General features: G+C 45.3%; 1 protein-coding gene across 6 annotated transcripts in view; it reads left to right on the forward strand.

The window, feature by feature from the left end:
• The window catches only part of LOC137345661 (uncharacterized), a 156,392-nt gene that overhangs the window by 31,396 nt on the left and 105,910 nt on the right, over positions 1-19,086 (forward strand). For 5 of the 6 annotated variants that reach the window (XM_068008919.1, XM_068008918.1, XM_068008914.1 and 2 more), the window contains exon 1: positions 15,717-15,861. The exons of the other annotated variant lie outside the window; for it this stretch is intronic. The gene's annotated coding sequence lies outside the window, so the exon portion shown is untranslated. Of the gene's footprint in view, positions 1-15,716; positions 15,862-19,086 lie in introns of those variants that run through there. 6 annotated transcript variants of the gene reach the window in all.

The raw sequence follows: 19,086 nt of genomic DNA on the forward strand, positions 1-19,086 counted from the left end.
GCAGCATTGCTTCAGTACTGCCCGTCTGATAGTGCAGCATTGCTTCAGTACTGAACCTTTGATAGTGCAGCACTGCTTCAGTACTGAACCGCTGATAGTGCAGCATTTCTTCAGTACTGAACATTCGATAGTGCAGCATTGCTTCAGTACTGAACCTCTGATAGTGCAGCACTGCCTCAGTACTGAACCTTCGATAGTGCAGCATTGCTTCAGTACTGAACCTTAGATAGTGCAGCATTTCTTCAGTACTGAACCTTCGAAAGTGCAGCATTGCTTCAGTACTGCCCGTCTGATAGTGCAGCATTGCTTCAGAACTGAACCTTCGATAGTGCAGCATTGCTTCAGTACTGAACCTTTGATAGTGCAGCATTGCTTCAGTACTGAACCTTCGATAGTGCAGCATTGCTTCAGTACTGAACCTTCGATAGTGCAGCATTGCTTCAGTACTGAACCTTTGATAGTGCAGCATTGCTTCAGTACTGAACCTTCGATTGTGCAGCATTGCTTCAGTACTGAACCTTCGATAGTGCAGCATTTCTTCAGTACTGAACCTTTGATAGTGCAGCATTGCTTCAGTACTGAACCTTCGATAGTGCAGCATTTCTTCAGTACTGAACCTTCGATAGTGCAGCATTTCTTCAGTACTGAACCTTCGATAGTGCAGCATTTCTTCAGTACTGAACCTCTGATAGTGCAGCATTGCTTCAGTACTGAACCTTCGATAGTGCAGCACTGCCTCAGTACTGAACCTTTGATAGTGCAGCATTGCTTCAGTACTGAACCTTTGATAGTGCAGCATTGCTTCAGTACTGAACCTTTGATAGTGCAGCACTGCTTCAGTACTGAACCTTCGATAGTGCAGCATTGCTTCAGTACTGAACCTCTGATAGTGCAGCACTGCCTCAGTACTGAACCTTCGATAGTGCAGCATTTCTTCAGTACTGAACCTTCAATAGTGCAGCATTGCTTCAGTACTGCTCCTCTGATAGTGCAGCACTGCCTCAGTACTGAACCTTCGATAGTGCAGCATTGCCTCAGTACTGCTCCTTTGATAGTGCAGCACTGCTTCAGTACTGAACCTTCGATAGTGCAGCACTGCCTCAGTACTGCTCCTCTGATAGTGCAGCATTGCTTCAGTACTGAACCTTCGATAGTGCAGCACTGCCTCAGTACTGAACCTTCGATAGTGCAGCATTGCTTCAGTACTGAACCTTTGATCGTGCAGCATTGCTTCAGTACTGAACCTTTGATAGTGCAGCACTGCCTCAGTACTGAACCTTCGATAGTGCAGCATTGCCTCAGTACTGCTCCTTTGATAGTGCAGCACTGCTTCATTACTGAACCTTCGATAGTGCAGCACTGCCTCAGTACTGAACCTTTGATAGTGCAGCATTGCTTCAGTACTGAACCTTCGATAGTGCAGCACTGCCTCAGTACTGCTCCTCTGATAGTGCAGCATTGCTTCAGTACTGAACCTTCGATAGTGCAGCACTGCCTCAGTACTGAACCTTCGATAGTGCAGCATTGCTTCAGTACTGAACCTTTGATCGTGCAGCATTGCTTCAATACTGAACCTTCGATAGTGCAGCATTGCTTCAGTACTGAACCTCTGATAGTGCAGCATTGCTTCAGTACTGCTCCTCTGATAGTGCAGCATTGCTTCAGTACTGAACCTTTGATACTGCAGCACTGCTTCAGTACTGAACCGCTGATAGTGCAGCATTTCTTCAGTACTGAACCTTCGATAGAGCAGCATTGCTTCAGTCCTAAACCTTCGATAGTGCAGCATTGCTTCAGTACTGAACCTTTGATAGTGCAGCACTGCTTCAGTACTGAACCTTCGATAGTGCAGCATTTCTTCAGTACTGAACCTTCGATAGTGCAGCACTGCCTCAGTACTGAACCTTTGATAGTGCAGCATTGCTTCAGTACTGAACCTTCGATAGTGCAGCATTGCTTCAGTACTGAACCTTTGATAGTGCAGCACTGCTTCAGTACTGAACCTTTGATAGTGCAGCACTGCTTCAGTACTGAACCTTTGATAGTGCAGCACTGCTTCAGTACTGAACCTTCGATAGTGCAGCATTGCTTCAGTACTGAACCTCTGATAGTGCAGCATTGCTTCAGTACTGAACCTTCGATAGTGCAGCACTGCCTCAGTACTGAACCTTCGATAGTGCAGCATTGCTTCAGTACTGAACCTTTGATAGTGCAGCACTGCTTCAGTACTGAACCTCTGATAGTGCAGCACTGCTTCAGTACTGAACCTTCGATAGTGCAGCATTGCTTCAGTACTGAACCTTTGATAGTGCAGCACTGCCTCAGTACTGAACCTTCGATAGTGCAGCATTGCTTCAGTACTGAACCTCTGATAGTGCAGCACTGCCTCAGTACTGAACCTTCGATAGTGCAGCATTGCTTCAGTACTGAACCTTCGATAGTGCAGCATTTCTTCAGTACTGAACCTTCGATAGTGCAGCATTGCTTCAGTACTGCCCGTCTGATAGTGCAGCATTGCTTCAGTACTGAACCTTCAATAGTGCAGCATTGCTTCAGTACTGCTCCTCTGATAGTGCAGCACTGCCTCAGTACTGAACCTTCGATAGTGCAGCATTGCCTCAGTCCTGCTCCTTTGATAGTGCAGCACTGCTTCAGTACTGAACCTTCGATAGTGCAGCACTGCCTCAGTACTGCTCCTCTGATAGTGCAGCATTGCTTCAGTACTGAACCTTCGATAGTGCAGCACTGCCTCAGTACTGAACCTTCGATAGTGCAGCATTGCTTCAGTACTGAACCTTTGATCGTGCAGCATTGCTTCAGTACTGAACCTTTGATAGTGCAGCACTGCCTCAGTACTGAACCTTCGATAGTGCAGCATTGCCTCAGTACTGCTCCTTTGATAGTGCAGCACTGCTTCAGTACTGAACCTTCGATAGTGCAGCACTGCTTCAGTACTGAACCTTTGATAGTGCAGCATTGCTTCAGTACTGAACCTTCGATAGTGCAGCACTGCCTCAGTACTGCTCCTCTGATAGTGCAGCATTGCTTCAGTACTGAACCTTCGATAGTGCAGCACTGCCTCAGTACTGAACCTTCGATAGTGCAGCATTGCTTCAGTACTGAACCTTTGATAGTGCAGCATTGCTTCAGTACTGAACCTTCGATAGTGCAGCATTGCTTCAGTACTGCCCGTCTGATAGTGCAGCATTGCTTCAGTACTGAACCTCTGATAGTGCAGCATTGCTTCAGTACTGCTCCTCTGATAGTGCAGCATTGCTTCAGTACTGAACCTTCGATAGTGCAGCATTGCTTCAGTACTGAACCTCTGATAGTGCAGCATTGCTTCAGTACTGCTCCTCTGATAGTGCAGCATTGCTTCAGTACTGAACCTTCGATAGTGCAGCATTGCTTCAGTACTGAACCTTCGATAGTGCAGCATTGCTTCAGTACTGAACCTTCGATAGTGCAGCATTGCTTCAGTACTGAACCTTTGATAGTGCAGCACTGCTTCAGTACTGAACCTTTGATAGTGCAGCACTGCTTCAGTACTGAACCTTCGATAGTGCAGCATTGCTTCAGTACTGAACCTCTGATAGTGCTGCATTTATTCAGTACTGAACCTTCGATAGTGCAGCACTGCCTCAGTACTGAACCTTCGATAGTGCAGCATTGCTTCAGTACTGAACCTTTGATAGTGCAGCACTGCTTCAGTACTGAACCTCTGATAGTGCAGCACTGCTTCAGTACTGAACCTTCGATAGTGCAGCATTGCTTCAGTACTGAACCTTTGATAGTGCAGCACTGCTTCAGTACTGAACCTTCGATAGTGCAGCATTTCTTCAGTACTGAACCTTCGATAGTGCAGCACTGCCTCAGTACTGAACCTTCGATAGTGCAGCATTGCTTCAGTACTGAACCTCTGATAGTGCAGCACTGCCTCAGTACTGAACCTTCGATAGTGCAGCATTGCTTCTGTACTGAACCTTCGATAGTGCAGCATTTCTTCAGTACTGAACCTTCGATAGTGCAGCATTGCTTCAGTACTGCCCGTCTGATAGTGCAGCATTGCTTCAGTACTGAACCTTCAATAATGCAGCATTGCTTCAGTACTGCTCCTCTGATAGTGCAGCACTGCCTCAGTACTGAACCTTCGATAGTGCAGCATTGCCTCAGTACTGCTCCTTTGATAGTGCAGCACTGCTTCAGTACTGAACCTTCGATAGTGCAGCACTGCCTCAGTACTGCTCCTCTGATAGTGCAGCATTGCTTCAGTACTGAACCTTCGATAGTGCAGCACTGCCTCAGTACTGAACCTTCGATAGTGCAGCATTGCTTCAGTACTGAACCTTTGATAGTGCAGCACTGCCTCAGTACTGAACCTTCGATAGTGCAGCATTGCCTCAGTACTGCTCCTTTGATAGTGCAGCACTGCTTCAGTACTGAACCTTCGATAGTGCAGCACTGCCTCAGTACTGAACCTTTGATAGTGCAGCACTGCTTCAGTACTGAACCTTTGATAGTGCAGCATTGCTTCAGTACTGAACCTTCGATAGTGCAGCACTGCCTCAGTACTGCTCCTCTGATAGTGCAGCATTGCTTCAGTACTGAACCTTCGATAGTGCAGCACTGCCTCAGAACTGAACCTTCGATAGTGCAGCATTGCTTCAGTACTGAACCTTTGTTAGTGCAGCATTGCTTCAATACTGAACCTTCGATAGTGCAGCATTGCTTCAGTACTGCCCGTCTGATACTGCAGCATTGCTTCAGTACTGAACCTCTGATAGTGCAGCATTGCTTCAGTACTGAACCTTCGATAGTGCAGCATTGCTTCAGTACTGCCCGTCTGATAGTGCAGCATTGCGTCAGTACTGAACCTTCGATAGTGCAGCACTGCCTCAGTACTGCTCCTCTGATAGTGCAGCATTGCTTCAGTACTGAACCTTCGATAGTGCAGCACTGCCTCAGTACTGAACCTTCGATAGTGCAGCATTGCTTCAGTACTGAACCTTTGATAGTGCAGCATTGCTTCAAGACTGAACCTTCGATAGTGCAGCATTACTTCAGTACTGCCCGTCTGATAGTGCAGCATTGCTTCAGTACTGAACCTTTGATAGTGCAGCATTGCTTCAGTACTGAACCTCTGATAGTGCAGCATTGCTTCAGTACTGTTCCTCTGATAGTGCAGCATTGCTTCAGTACTGAACCTTTGATAGTGCAGCACTGCTTCAGTACTGAACCGCTGATAGTGCAGCATTTCTTCAGTACTGAACCTTCGATAGTGCAGCATTGCTTCAGTACTGAACCTTCGATAGTGCAGCATTGCTTCAGTACTGAACCTTTGATAGTGCAGCACTGCTTCAGTACTGAACCTTCGATAGTGCAGCATTTCTTCAGTACTGAACCTTCGATAGTGCAGCACTGCCTCAGTACTGAACCTTTGATAGTGCAGCATTGCTTCAGTACTGAACCTTCGATAGTGCAGCATTGCTTCAGTACTGAACCTTCGATAGTGCAGCATTGCTTCAGTACTGAACCTTTGATAGTGCAGCACTGCTTCAGTACTGAACCTTTGATAGTGCAGCACTGCTTCAGTACTGAACCTTTGATAGTGCAGCACTGCTTCAGTACTGAACCTTCGATAGTGCAGCATTGCTTCAGTACTGAACCTCTGATAGTGCAGCATTGCTTCAGTACTGAACCTTCGATAGTGCAGCACTGCCTCAGTACTGAACCTTCGATAGTGCAGCATTGCTTCAGTACTGAACCTTTGATAGTGCAGCACTGCTTCAGTACTGAACCTCTGATAGTGCAGCACTGCTTCAGTACTGAACCTTCGATAGTGCAGCATTGCTTCAGTACTGAACCTTTGATAGTGCAGCACTGCCTCAGTACTGAACCTTCGATAGTGCAGCATTGCTTCAGTACTGAACCTCTGATAGTGCAGCACTGCCTCAGTACTGAACCTTCGATAGTGCAGCATTGCTTCAGTACTGAACCTTCGATAGTGCAGCATTTCTTCAGTACTGAACCTTCGATAGTGCAGCATTGCTTCAGTACTGCCCGTCTGATAGTGCAGCATTGCTTCAGTACTGAACCTTCGATAGTGCAGCATTGCTTCAGTACTGCTCCTCTGATAGTGCAGCACTACCTCAGTACTGAACCTTCGATAGTGCAGCATTGCCTCAGTTCTGCTCCTTTGATAGTGCAGCACTGCTTCAGTACTGAACCTTCGATAGTGCAGCACTGCCTCAGTACTGCTCCTCTGATAGTGCAGCATTGCTTCTGTACTGAACCTTCGATAGTGCAGCACTGCCTCAGTACTGAACCTTCGATAGTGCAGCATTGCTTCAGTACTGAACCTTTGATCGTGCAGCATTGCTTCAGTACTGAACCTTTGATAGTGCAGCACTGCCTCAGTACTGAACCTTCGATAGTGCAGCATTGCCTCAGTACTGCTCCTTTGATAGTGCAGCACTGCTTCAGTACTGAACCTTCGATAGTGCAGCACTGCCTCAGTACTGAACCGTTGATAGTGCAGCACTGCTTCAGTACTGAACCTTTGATAGTGCAGCATTGCTTCAGTACTGAACCTTCGATAGTGCAGCACTGCCTCAGTACTGCTCCTCTGATAGTGCAGCATTGCTTCAGTACTGAACCTTCGATAGTGCAGCACTGCCTCAGTACTGAACCTTCGATAGTGCAGCATTGCTTCAGTACTGAACCTTTGATAGTGCAGCATTGCTTCAGTACTGAACCTTCGATAGTGCAGCATTGCTTCAGTACTGCCCGTCTGATAGTGCAGCATTGCTTCAGTACTGAACCTCTGATAGTGCAGCATTGCTTCAGTACTGCTCCTCTGATAGTGCAGCATTGCTTCAGTACTGAACCTTCGATAGTGCAGCATTGCTTCAGTACTGAACCTCTGATAGTGCAGCATTGCTTCAGTACTCCTCCTCTGATAGTGCAGCATTGCTTCAGTACTGAACCTTCGATAGTGCAGCATTGCTTCAGTACTGAACCTTCGATAGTGCAGCATTGCTTCAGTACTGAACCTTCGATAGTGCAGCATTGCTTCAGTACTGAACCTTTGATAGTGCAGCACTGCTTCAGTACTGAACCTTTGATAGTGCAGCACTGCTTCAGTACTGAACCTTCGATAGTGCAGCATTGCTTCAGTACTGAACCTCTGATAGTGCTGCATTGCTTCAGTACTGAACCTTCGATAGTGCAGCACTGCCTCAGTACTGAACCTTCGATAGTGCAGCATTGCTTCAGTACTGAACCTTTGATAGTGCAGCACTGCTTCAGTACTGAACCTCTGATAGTGCAGCACTGCTTCAGTACTGAACCTTCGATAGTGCAGCATTGCTTCAGTACTGAACCTTTGATAGTGCAGCACTGCTTCAGTACTGAACCTTCGATAGTGCAGCATTTCTTCAGTACTGAACCTTCGATAGTGCAGCACTGCCTCAGTACTGAACCTTCGATAGTGCAGCATTGCTTCAGTACTGAACCTCTGATAGTGCAGCACTGCCTCAGTACTGAACCTTCGATAGTGCAGCATTGCTTCTGTACTGAACCTTCGATAGTGCAGCATTTCTTCAGTACTGAACCTTCGATAGTGCAGCATTGCTTCAGTACTGCCCGTCTGATAGTGCAGCATTGCTTCAGTACTGAACCTTCAATAGTGCAGCATTGCTTCAGTACTGCTCCTCTGATAGTGCAGCACTGCCTCAGTACTGAACCTTCGATAGTGCAGCATTGCCTCAGTACTGATCCTTTGATAGTGCAGCACTGCTTCAGTACTGAACCTTCGATAGTGCAGCACTGCCTCAGTACTGCTCCTCTGATAGTGCAGCATTGCTTCAGTACTGAACCTTCGATAGTGCAGCACTGCCTCAGTACTGAACCTTCGATAGTGCAGCATTGCTTCAGTACTGAACCTTTGATCGTGCAGCATTGCTTCAGTACTGAACCTTTGATAGTGCAGCATTGCTTCAGTACTGAACCTTCGATAGTGCAGCATTGCTTCAGTACTGAACCTTTGATCGTGCAGCATTGCTTCAGTACTGAACCTTTGATCGTGCAGCATTGCTTCAGTACTGAACCTTCGATAGTGCAGCATTGCCTCAGTACTGCTCCTTTGATAGTGCAGCACTGCTTCAGTACTGAACCTTCGATAGTGCAGCACTGCCTCAGTACTGAACCTTTGATAGTGCAGCACTGCTTCAGTACTGAACCTTTGATAGTGCAGCATTGCTTCAGTACTGAACCTTCGATAGTGCAGCATTGCTTCAGTACTGAACCTTCGATAGTGCAGCATTGCTTCAGTACTGAACCTTCGATAGTGCAGCATTGCTTCAGTACTGAACCTTTGATAGTGCAGCACTGCTTCAGTACTGAACCTTTGATAGTGCAGCACTGCTTCAGTACTGAACCTTCGATAGTGCAGCATTGCTTCAGTACTGAACCTCTGATAGTGCTGCATTGCTTCAGTACTGAACCTTCGATAGTGCAGCACTGCCTCAGTACTGAACCTTCGATAGTGCAGCATTGCTTCAGTACTGAACCTTTGATAGTGCAGCACTGCTTCAGTACTGAACCTCTGATAGTGCAGCACTGCTTCAGTACTGAACCTTCGATAGTGCAGCATTGCTTCAGTACTGAACCTTTGATAGTGCAGCACTGCTTCAGTACTGAACCTTCGATAGTGCAGCATTTCTTCAGTACTGAACCTTCGATAGTGCAGCACTGCCTCAGTACTGAACCTTCGATAGTGCAGCATTGCTTCAGTACTGAACCTCTGATAGTGCAGCACTGCCTCAGTACTGAACCTTCGATAGTGCAGCATTGCTTCTGTACTGAACCTTCGATAGTGCAGCATTTCTTCAGTACTGAACCTTCGATAGTGCAGCATTGCTTCAGTACTGCCCGTCTGATAGTGCAGCATTGCTTCAGTACTGAACCTTCAATAGTGCAGCATTGCTTCAGTACTGCTCCTCTGATAGTGCAGCACTGCCTCAGTACTGAACCTTCGATAGTGCAGCATTGCCTCAGTACTGCTCCTTTGATAGTGCAGCACTGCTTCAGTACTGAACCTTCGATAGTGCAGCACTGCCTCAGTACTGCTCCTCTGATAGTGCAGCATTGCTTCAGTACTGAACCTTCGATAGTGCAGCACTGCCTCAGTACTGAACCTTCGATAGTGCAGCATTGCTTCAGTACTGCACCTTTGATCGTGCAGCATTGCTTCAGTACTGAACCTTTGATAGTGCAGCATTGCTTCAGTACTGAACCTTCGATAGTGCAGCATTGCTTCAGTACTGAACCTTTGATCGTGCAGCATTGCTTCAGTACTGAACCTTTGATCGTGCAGCATTGCTTCAGTACTGCTCCTTTGATAGTGCAGCATTGCTTCAGTACTGAACCTTCGATAGTGCAGCATTGCCTCAGTACTGCTCCTTTGATAGTGCAGCACTGCTTCAGTACTGAACCTTCGATAGTGCAGCACTGCCTCAGTACTGAACCTTTGATAGTGCAGCACTGCTTCAGTACTGAACCTTTGATAGTGCAGCATTGCTTCAGTACTGCTCCTCTGATAGTGCAGCATTGCTTCAGTACTGAACCTTCGATAGTGCAGCATTGCTTCAGTACTGAACCTCTGATAGTGCAGCATTGCTTCAGTACTCCTCCTCTGATAGTGCAGCATTGCTTCAGTACTGAACCTTCGATAGTGCAGCATTGCTTCAGTACTGAACCTTCGATAGTGCAGCATTGCTTCAGTACTGAACCTTCGATAGTGCAGCATTGCTTCAGTACTGAACCTTTGATAGTGCAGCACTGCTTCAGTACTGAACCTTTGATAGTGCAGCACTGCTTCAGTACTGAACCTTCGATAGTGCAGCATTGCTTCAGTACTGAACCTCTGATAGTGCTGCATTGCTTCAGTACTGAACCTTCGATAGTGCAGCACTGCCTCAGTACTGAACCTTCGATAGTGCAGCATTGCTTCAGTACTGAACCTTTGATAGTGCAGCACTGCTTCAGTACTGAACCTCTGATAGTGCAGCACTGCTTCAGTACTGAACCTTCGATAGTGCAGCATTGCTTCAGTACTGAACCTTTGATAGTGCAGCACTGCTTCAGTACTGAACCTTCGATAGTGCAGCATTTCTTCAGTACTGAACCTTCGATAGTGCAGCACTGCCTCAGTACTGAACCTTCGATAGTGCAGCATTGCTTCAGTACTGAACCTCTGATAGTGCAGCACTGCCTCAGTACTGAACCTTCGATAGTGCAGCATTGCTTCTGTACTGAACCTTCGATAGTGCAGCATTGCTTCAGTACTGAACCTTCAATAGTGCAGCATTGCTTCAGTACTGCTCCTCTGATAGTGCAGCACTGCCTCAGTACTGAACCTTCGATAGTGCAGCATTGCCTCAGTACTGATCCTTTGATAGTGCAGCACTGCTTCAGTACTGAACCTTCGATAGTGCAGCACTGCCTCAGTACTGCTCCTCTGATAGTGCAGCATTGCTTCAGTACTGAACCTTCGATAGTGCAGCACTGCCTCAGTACTGAACCTTCGATAGTGCAGCATTGCTTCAGTACTGAACCTTTGATCGTGCAGCATTGCTTCAGTACTGAACCTTTGATAGTGCAGCATTGCTTCAGTACTGAACCTTCGATAGTGCAGCATTGCTTCAGTACTGAACCTTTGATCGTGCAGCATTGCTTCAGTACTGAACCTTTGATCGTGCAGCATTGCTTCAGTACTGCTCCTTTGATAGTGCAGCATTGCTTCAGTACTGAACCTTCGATAGTGCAGCATTGCCTCAGTACTGCTCCTTTGATAGTGCAGCACTGCTTCAGTACTGAACCTTCGATAGTGCAGCACTGCCTCAGTACTGAACCTTTGATAGTGCAGCACTGCTTCAGTACTGAACCTTTGATAGTGCAGCATTGCTTCAGTACTGAACCTTCGATAGTGCAGCATTGCTTCAGTACTGAACCTTCGATAGTGCAGCATTGCTTCAGTACTGAACCTTCGATAGTGCAGCATTGCTTCAGTACTGAACCTTTGATAGTGCAGCACTGCTTCAGTACTGAACCTTTGATAGTGCAGCACTGCTTCAGTACTGAACCTTCGATAGTGCAGCATTGCTTCAGTACTGAACCTCTGATAGTGCTGCATTGCTTCAGTACTGAACCTTCGATAGTGCAGCACTGCCTCAGTACTGAACCTTCGATAGTGCAGCATTGCTTCAGTACTGAACCTTTGATAGTGCAGCACTGCTTCAGTACTGAACCTCTGATAGTGCAGCACTGCTTCAGTACTGAACCTTCGATAGTGCAGCATTGCTTCAGTACTGAACCTTTGATAGTGCAGCACTGCTTCAGTACTGAACCTTCGATAGTGCAGCATTTCTTCAGTACTGAACCTTCGATAGTGCAGCACTGCCTCAGTACTGAACCTTCGATAGTGCAGCATTGCTTCAGTACTGAACCTCTGATAGTGCAGCACTGCCTCAGTACTGAACCTTCGATAGTGCAGCATTGCTTCTGTACTGAACCTTCGATAGTGCAGCATTTCTTCAGTACTGAACCTTCGATAGTGCAGCATTGCTTCAGTACTGCCCGTCTGATAGTGCAGCATTGCTTCAGTACTGAACCTTCAATAGTGCAGCATTGCTTCAGTACTGCTCCTCTGATAGTGCAGCACTGCCTCAGTACTGAACCTTCGATAGTGCAGCATTGCCTCAGTACTGCTCCTTTGATAGTGCAGCACTGCTTCAGTACTGAACCTTCGATAGTGCAGCACTGCCTCAGTACTGCTCCTCTGATAGTGCAGCATTGCTTCAGTACTGAACCTTCGATAGTGCAGCACTGCCTCAGTACTGAACCTTCGATAGTGCAGCATTGCTTCAGTACTGCACCTTTGATCGTGCAGCATTGCTTCAGTACTGAACCTTTGATAGTGCAGCATTGCTTCAGTACTGAACCTTCGATAGTGCAGCATTGCTTCAGTACTGAACCTTTGATCGTGCAGCATTGCTTCAGTACTGAACCTTTGATCGTGCAGCATTGCTTCAGTACTGCTCCTTTGATAGTGCAGCATTGCTTCAGTACTGAACCTTCGATAGTGCAGCATTGCCTCAGTACTGCTCCTTTGATAGTGCAGCACTGCTTCAGTACTGAACCTTCGATAGTGCAGCACTGCCTCAGTACTGAACCTTTGATAGTGCAGCACTGCTTCAGTACTGAACCTTTGATAGTGCAGCATTGCTTCAGTACTGAACCTTCGATAGTGCAGCACTGCCTCAGTACTGCTCCTCTGATAGTGCAGCATTGCTTCAGTACTGAACCTTCGATAGTGCAGCACTGCCTCAGTACTGAACCTTCGATAGTGCAGCATTGCTTCAGTACTGAACCTTTGATAGTGCAGCATTGCTTCAATACTGAACCTTCGATAGTGCAGCATTGCTTCAGTACTGCCCGTCTGATAGTGCAGCATTGCTTCAGTACTGAACCTCTGATAGTGCAGCATTGCTTCAGTACTGCTCCTCTGATAGTGCAGCATTGCTTCAGTACTGAACCTTTGATAGTGCAGCACTGCTTCAGTACTGAACCTTCGATAGTGCAGCATTTCTTCAGTACTGAACCTTCGATAGTGCAGCACTGCCTCAGTACTGAACCTTTGATAGTGCAGCATTGCTTCAGTACTGAACCTTTGATAGTGCAGCACTGCTTCAGTACTGAACCTTCGATAGTGCAGCATTTCTTCAGTACTGAACCTTCGATAGTGCAGCACTGCCTCAGTACTGAACCTTTGATAGTGCAGCATTGCTTCAGTACTGAACCTTCGATAGTGCAGCACTGCCTCAGTACTGAACCTTCGATAGTGCAGCATTGCTTCAGTACTGAACCTTTGATAGTGCAGCACAGCTTCAGTACTGAACCTTTGATAGTGCAGCACCGCTTCAGTACTGAACCTTCGATAGTGCAGCATTTCTTCAGTACTGAACCTCTGATAGTGCAGCACTGCCTCAGTACTGAACCTTTGATAGTGCAGCATTGCTTCAGTACTGAACCTTCGATAGTGCAGCATTGCTTCAGTACTGAACCTTCGATAGTGCAGCATTGCTTCAGTACTGAACCTTCGATAGTGCAGCATTGCTTCAGTACTGAACCTTTGATAGTGCAGCACTGCTTCAGTACTGAACCTTTGATAGTGCAGCACTGCTTCAGTACTGAACCTTTGATAGTGCAGCACTGCCTCAGTACTGAACCTTCGATAGTGCAGCATTGCTTCAGTACTGAACCTTCGATAGTGCAGCATTTCTTCAGTACTGAACCTTCGATAGTGCAGCATTGCTTCAGTACTGCCCGTCTGATAGTGCAGCATTGCTTCAGAACTGAACCTTCGATAGTGCAGCATTGCTTCAGTACTGAACCTTTGATAGTGCAGCATTGCTTCAGTACTGAACCTTCGATAGTGCAGCATTGCTTCAGTACTGAACCTTCGATAGTGCAGCATTGCTTCAGTACTGAACCTTTGATAGTGCAGCATTGCTTCAGTACTGAACCTTCGATTGTGCAGCATTGCTTCAGTACTGAACCTTCGATAGTGCAGCATTTCTTCAGTACTGAACCTTCGATAGTGCAGCATTTCTTCAGTACTGAACCTTTGATAGTGCAGCATTGCTTCAGTACTGAACCTTCGATTGTGCAGCATTGCTTCAGTACTGAACCTTCGATAGTGCAGCATTTCTTCAGTACTGAACCTTCGATAGTGCAGCATTGCTTCAGTACTGCCCATCTGATAGTGCAGCATTGCTTCAGAACTGAACCTTCGATAGTGCAGCACTGCCTCAGTACTGAACCTTCGATAATGCAGCATTGCTTCAGTACTGCCCCTCCGATAGTGCAGCATTGCTTCAGTACTGCCCCTCCGATAGTGCAGCACTGCATCAGTACGGCCCCTCCGACAGTGCAGCACTACCTCAGTATTGCCCCTCCGATAGTCCAGCACTGCTTCAGTACTGCTCCTCTTATGGTGCAGCACTGCCTTATTACTGCCCCTCGAACAGTGCAGCAGTCCCTCAGTGTTCATACTGGGAGTGCAGGCTTAGATTTTGTGCTCAAGTATACAGGTCAGACTGGAAAAGACAACCTGAGTCAGAGGTGATAATACTGCCATAGTACTTTCATATGCAAATAATGACACTCTGTATGCAATAAGCATATGCATGAAGGGATGATTTGATGTTCAAACTGCTGCAGATCAGGCCTACATCCTTCTCTACAGAAGACTCGTGCTCTAAGCTATCCAGGGTTTAAAACCTTAATTGAATTTTTTGTTCTTGAGCCATAAATCCACTCAATGTTGATCATTGCATTTCTTTGAACTATACAATGATACAGTGAAGGAGGCCATTCAGCCCATTGTGCCTGTGCTGTCTCTCTGAAAGAGCTATCTAATTAGTCCTTTCTCTTAAGCCCTGCAAATTAATTCCCTTCAAGTATTTAATTTGATTTGAAAGTAATTGTTGATTGTGTTTCAAGCACCCTTTCAGGCAGCCCATACCAGAACGTGACAACTCACTGCATAAAAATAAAATCCTCATGTTGCATCTGGTTCTTTTGCCAATCACCTTGGATCAGTGTTCCTTGGTTATTGTAACTTCTGCAAGAAGAAACACTTATTTCCTTATTTACTTGATCAAAAACATCCATGATTTTGAACACGGGCATCAAATCTCCTCTTAACCCTCTCTCCACCAAAGACAGCAACACTAGCTTCTTCACTCTATTCACATAACTGAGGTCTCTCACCCTGGTACCAATCTGGTAAATTTACTCTGATCCCTGTCCAACGCCTTATCCTGCATCCTGGAATTGAACACAATTCTCCAGCTGAGGCCGCACCAATGTTTCTGAAGGTTTAGCATATTTGCTTGCGCACTCAGTTCCTCTGTTATTAAAGCCATGCACCTTACATGCTTTTCCAGCAGCTTTCTAAACTTCACCGCCAGATTGCTCTTTTCCTACTCCTCCTTTGAAACGGCACCGTTTAGTTTATGTTGTCGTTCCTCATTCTTCCCACCAAAATGTGCGACTTAACACTTCACTGCATTCAATTTCATCTGCTACGTGTCAGCCCAATTGACCAATCTTACTTTCTCCTGAAGTATCTTCCTGCCCTCCTGTTGGTTAACTACATTCCCACATTCGTGTCATCAGCAAACAGTGAAATTGTGTCCTGTATACTGAAGCTTATTTCATTAATATAGATCACAAACAGCAGTGGTCCCATCATTATTATTTGTCGGCACCACCGTGTGCTCCCTGAAGTCTGAAAAAAAATCACCATTTATGCCATGGGCTTTACTTACAAATCTATTGTGTGGTACATTGTCAAACGTCTTTTGAAAGTCTATGTGCACAACATCAAGCACGCTGCCCTTATCAACTTTCTATGTTGCTTCATCAAAGAAGTCGAGCAAGTTAGTCTAACACAGTTTTCCTTTAATAAAATGTGCTGAATTTCATTTATTAGCCCACAATTCTCCAAGTGCCAATTCATTTTATCCGGGATCTTTAAAGGTTTCTCCACCACCGACATAAAATTGACTGAATTCTGATTGGTGAGTTTATCCCTCTCCTCTTTTTTTTAACAGTGGTGTAACATTTGCAATCGTCCAGTCACTTCAGAGAATAGCATAGACTTTGTTTCTAAATGACTGAGACTGTGCGACTTCTCACTTCACCCACAGCTGGATTGTTCAATGCATTTTGCAAGCTTGTAAAACAACTTTCCCCCTTTTCACCAGCTGAAGAAGTTTTGTTCTCCGGGTTGAGGTAAGAATCTGCCTTCATTTTGGTGCTGTTATAGCAAATTTCAATTCGGAAGCTTTGGAAAGAACAAAATGCAACCAAACAATGCGTAATTTATTTTTGTAAAAAAATTTTGGAATTGAATGGTTTCTCTGTCTGGGCAGCACACTTTAGGAAGGATATCGAGGCTTTAGAGAGGGTACAAAGGAGATTTACTCAAATGGTACCGGGGTTGAAGCACTTCACTTACATGGGGAGACAAGAGAAACTGGAGTTGTTCTCCTTACAGCACAGACCATGAAGGGAAGTTTTAACAGACTGTTCAAAACATTGAGCAGTTTTGATAGGGCAAATAAGGAAAAACTGTTTTCAATGTCTGAAGGTCAGTAACCAGAGCACATAGATTTAAAAGAAATGACAAAAGAACCAGAGGCAAAATGATGAGTTTTTTTTTGTTGTTACTCAGTGAGTTGCCATTCTCTGGAATGGACTGTCTGAAAGGTTTGTGGCAGCAGATTCAATAATAACTTTCAAAAGACAATTGCACAGCAAGTTGAAGCAGAATAAAGTCACTGTTGTGCGGAAAGCGAAGAGGAGTGGAACTAATTGGATGACCCTTTCAAAGAGCCAGCACAGAAGCGATGAATATAATTGCCTCCTTCTGCGCTGTATGTTTCCATGATTCTATGGTCTGTAACTTGGCTCCTCCTCACGGGAATGATGTCCTGAATTTGACACAGAGGGCAAATATCCTCTCGACTAACACCTCTACTTCAGCACAACCCAAACTGGCCGTTGCTTATTTTGTCAGACTCACATTTGCATCCGTTCCATTTTGGCTCTCCTTGCCAGTGAAAACACTTTTTTTTTTGTTGTCATTCCTCATTAATTGTTCGTGACCCTTTAACTGCTGTTTAGCAGAATGTTTCTCTCCCTGCCCCCACAACAGTCTTGGATTTGCAGCTGTAGTTCTGAAATTTACATTTAAAGGGAGATTGAGAATGATTTTAACTTTGAGCTCTGATGTTCCTTTCCATTGACTTTATAAATCCATATCGCCCAATTAATGTAATCAGCTGAACTTAAAATGAGCCCCATTGAGATAGATTTTGCCTTTGTGCAATGCTGTAAAAATAAAAATAAAAACCTGCATTTGTAATGCATATTTGATGAGGACAAGACTTCCCAAAGCACTCTATAGCCAATAAAGAGCCGAAGTCAATTGTTTAGAAACAGCAGGATTCATTTGGAGGGGAACAAAATCAAACCAACTTGAGTTAGAATGCATGTGTGTAAATGTGAGGAGTGTTGCAAAAATGCTGATAAGTTGCAGACATCAACTACCACATGGGGTTATGAATGATTGGCTATAACGAAGAACTGGTTTATCTATGGGCAGGAATGGGAACTAAACATTCCTGACTGTAATCTATTCAGGAGAGGCCGGGAAGAAAAAAAGACAGGATGATGTGGTGACCCTGATCAATTTTACAATTCTACAGAGGCACAATATACCAGAGAGATCAAAGACTGAATTTATTGGCTGCAAGTTAAAGAAAAGAAAATCAGCTGTTGTATTATTGGGTGCTTATTATAGACGCCCAAATAGTAAGAAGAGATAGAGGAGCAAATATGCAGTCAAAGTTTTAGCGAAATATAGAAAAAATAGTTCAGTAATGACAGGGGACTTCAGTTGATCTAATAAACTTTGGTTAAAACCAGAGTAAAGGACAAGGAGAGCGAATAATTCTGAAAAAGTGCAGAGGCAAAACTACCTTCATCAGTATTGTGATGGAGTCTGCAGTCAATGAGACCAGTGGAGGAGTGTGTGCAGTCTGTTGTCAGAACAGATGACATGTTGAATTCTGTTAGGTGCACTGGCTCTGGCTTCAAAGTTTGTTTGTTTTGAGAATGAACTTAACGTAAACGTGAAACTAAAATCTTCAGGTTGCAGGGGAATTTGAATCCACAAGGTCTATCTTTGTTGAATCTGATAATTGACATGTAATCTGTAAACTGTATATATTGACAGTGATTTATTTGTTATTTCATGCTTAATTTATGCTATTTTTAGTTTGATTGTTAGAGAGGTGAAAGTGACTGCCCTTGACATCAAGGCAGCATTTGGCTAAGTATGGCATCAAAGAGCCCTAGCAAAACTGAAGTCAATGGACATCGGTGGGGGGGGGGGGGGTGGGGATCTCTCCGCTGGTTGGAGTCATACCTAGCTTAAAGGAAGATGGTTGTGGTTGTTACAGGGCAATCATCTCAGCTCCGGGTCATCACTGCAGGAGTTCCTCAGGGTCGTACCCTAGGCTCAACCATCTTCAGCTGCTTCATCAATGACCTTCCCTCCATCATAAGGTCAGAAGTGGGGATGTTCACTGAGGATTGCACAATGTTCAGCACCATTCATGACACATAGAAACATAGAAAATAGGAGCAGGAGTAGGCCATTCGGCCCTTCAGGCCTGTTCCACCATTCAAAAAATATCATGGCTGATCGTCTAATTCAGTACCCTGTTCTACTTTCTCCCCATATCCCTTGATCCCTTTGGCATTAAGACATATATCTCTCTCCTTCTTGAATATATTTAGTGATTTGGCCTCCACTGCCTTCTGCGGTAGAGAATTCTACAGGTTCACCACCCTCTGAGTGAAGAAATTTCTCCTCATCTCGGTTCTAAATGGCATACTCCATATCCCGAGACTGTGACCCCTGGTTCTGGACTCCTCAGCCATCAGGAACATCCTCCCTGTAGCTAGTCTGTCTAGTCCTGATAGAAAGTTATAGGTTTCTATGAGAGCCCCTCTCATTCTTCTAAACGCTAGTGAACGTTGGCCTAGTTGACCCAATCTCTCCTTATATGTCAATCCTGCCATCCCTGGAATCAGCCTAGTAAATCATCTTTGTACTCTCTCCACGGCAAGAACATCCTTCTTTAGACAAGGAGCCCAAAACTGCGCACACTACTCCAAATGTGGTTTCACCAAGGCCCTGTATAACTGCAGTAAGACATCCTTGCTCCTGTACTCAAATCCTCTTGCAATGAAGGCCAACATACCATTAGCCTTCCTAACTGCATGCTGCACCTGAATGCTTGCTTTCAGTGACTGGTGTACAAGGACACCCAGGTCTCGTTGTACCTCCCCCTTTCCCAATTTATCACCATTCAGATAATAATCTGCCTTTCTGTTTTTACAAAGTGGATAACCTCACATTTATCCACGTTATACTGTATCTGCCAT

The sequence above is a fragment of the Heterodontus francisci genome, chromosome 29, assembly GCF_036365525.1.
Source record: "Heterodontus francisci isolate sHetFra1 chromosome 29, sHetFra1.hap1, whole genome shotgun sequence".
NCBI lineage: Eukaryota > Metazoa > Chordata > Chondrichthyes > Heterodontiformes > Heterodontidae > Heterodontus > Heterodontus francisci.